The sequence below is a fragment of the Lampris incognitus genome, chromosome 15 (assembly GCF_029633865.1).
Source record: "Lampris incognitus isolate fLamInc1 chromosome 15, fLamInc1.hap2, whole genome shotgun sequence".
Lineage (NCBI taxonomy): Eukaryota > Metazoa > Chordata > Actinopteri > Lampriformes > Lampridae > Lampris > Lampris incognitus.
Genome location: NC_079225.1, coordinates 36,990,517 through 36,993,161, shown reverse-complemented (window position 1 = coordinate 36,993,161; position 2,645 = coordinate 36,990,517).

The following is a 2,645-nucleotide window of genomic DNA, read 5'->3' as shown; positions in this document are numbered from 1 at the left end:
TTACCCAGTTTCAACCAATCACAATTTTGGTGTTATAGAGTACAGTCTCCAATATGAAATCCTCCTCCTGCATCTTATGAATTCCTCCTTCTGCATCTTAGACATCATTCTCACTAAGCTGCTCAAGGAGGTGTTTTCAACTACCCATTATTCTGCAAATTCTTAATTCTCTGGCATCTGGTTCTTTTCCAAACAGTTTTAAGCATGCAATTTTTCACCCATTGCTGAAGAAACCTAATTTAGATCTCCTGTACTTAAGTAACAAAGATAAATCTCCAAATTTTCTTTTCTGTCTAAGGTTCTGGAGAGAGTAATTTCATCTCACATGATTTCTTTTATGAACACTAATAGTGTTTATAACAGTTTGCAGTCTGGTTTTAAAGCATTTATTAATACCAAGACAGTTCTAGTTAAGGTCACTAATGACCTACTGCTGACTGGAGATAGAGGTGACTGCTCGATTTTAGTTCTTTTAGACTTAAGGGCTGCCTTTGACGCAGTCGATCACAACATCCTCTTACATTGCTTAGAGACTTGGGTTAGCATCAAGAGCTCGGCTCTTAGCTTATTACACTCTTAGCTCACCAACAGAACTTTTTCTGCTGTTCTGGGTAACTACTTACTCGATGGCTCTGTTGAGTTGTGGTGTCCCTCAAGGCGCAGTTTCTGGCCCCCTTCTCTTTTCTATATACATGCTGCCCCTTGGCCAGGTCATTCAAAATCACAATATGCTTTACCATTTTTATGCTGACGACACTTAGTTATATGTAACTGTAAAAAAACAGTTGGTACAAAATGCTGCTGCTCAGCTCATTACTGGGACAAAGAGGCATGACCATATCACTCCTGTGCTTGCCTCCCTACACTGGCTGCCTGTTTTATTTCGAATTGATTTTAAAATGTTATTTCTTTAAATGATCTTGCTCCTACATACATTTCTGATTTATTGACCTGGTATATGCCCTCTCGACCATTAAGATCCACTGATGGAGCCTTTCTGGTTATTCCTGGGTCTTGGTTTGTCACAAAGGGTGATTGGGCTTTTGCTGTTAGAGCCCCCACACTATGGAACTCTCTTCCTGTTGAACTAAGACAAACCAAGTCTCTAGCTTCTTTTAAATCTCATCTTGAAACTTTTCTTTTTCTTTTACAAATGTTTGACGTTTGTTTTTATTTATTTATTTATTTATTTATACTGTTTTTATTTTTTTTCTCCTACTTATTTGATCTTATTCATATTTTTCCCTTGTCTGGTTTTATTTCTCTGTAATGCACTTTGTGACATTGTTTTAGAAAAGTACTATATAGATAAATAGATAGAAGATAAAGTTATTGTATGCATTATCAGCATACACACTCGTAATACTTTATCTCTTTCTTTATCTTTCATTCTTTCCCTCGCCCATTGACAGACACACACACACATTCTCTCTCTCTCTTTATCGCTCTCTCTCTCTCTCTCTCTCTCTCCCCCCTTCTTTCCTATTCTAGGTTTATATCCTGCCACAATTCACCATTGTCCATCAGCTTATGCACATACACTCACTCAGCCCCTAACCTAATCAGGTTCATAGTCCGGCTCCCACCCTTCATAGTTATGTCCTTGTTATTTCCCGCTGAATAATTCTTGGGTTCTTTTGTTTGACCTACCGTATTTCTACACCTTCTTCATGCTGTTCTTTTAACAGCATGAGCACATATTTAGCGCAGTACTTTTCTATCATCCACTTTTGTCATTATCGAGTTACCATTGAATTATTCACACTTTTGTGTAGTGAGTCTTAATTCTGTAATTTATCAGAAACGCATGAATACAGCTCCAGTTCTTGAGCATGAGAGAGAAAATACTTTTAATTGTGGTTTTATCTTTAGAAGTTAAACAGTTAGTCCCTTTGGCAAATGCACTGGACCAATGCAGCTGTTCTGGAAACCTGACATGAACTTGTGCCGTTTTTCACAAAGTATTGATAGTGAAGGACTGATTTCACTAACAAGTTCTTCATTGTTTGTGTGGAGATGTTTTAATGACTGAAACGGGCCAGTTGGTTTGGAAATGCAGACAGGCAAACACGTGCTGCCTGAAGCACATGGTTGAGTACCGTTGCTCTACGCCATACGGAAAGACTTTACCAACAAACAGCGCTTAGAGCAGAGTCATTTCCAGAAAAGGAGATTTGTTTGAAAGCATCACTGCAAGTAAGCTACAAGTACAACAGTTGACAACCGTGTCAGATGAAGAATTCTGCCCAGCTGTAACCTCAGGGATATGACTTCTTCTCTAGACATACACAGTATTAGTTCCTGGCTCGCTATTCTGTCCAGTGCAGTCAGGAAGGTGGATAAACATGGTTTTTCCTAAAAATGGAAGGCTCCTGAGAGTGTCAGTTCTGCTTTATTTGGAAGGAAACGCTTCTCAGTTACCGCCTCCAGGTTTCTTCCTAGGTGGCCATAATTGTAGGAATTCACAGGGTCTCGCAAAACTATTTCACGGGAAGGGACTTGTTACTTTCCCATCGACTTCCACATCATAGGTCGAAGCATTAGAGAAAGCAAAATATATTACATAGGAGGATTTTTGATGGGGGCTTGCTTTGCAGGAAAAAGAGAAAGAAACATGCGCAGACACAAATGCACGCACACACACG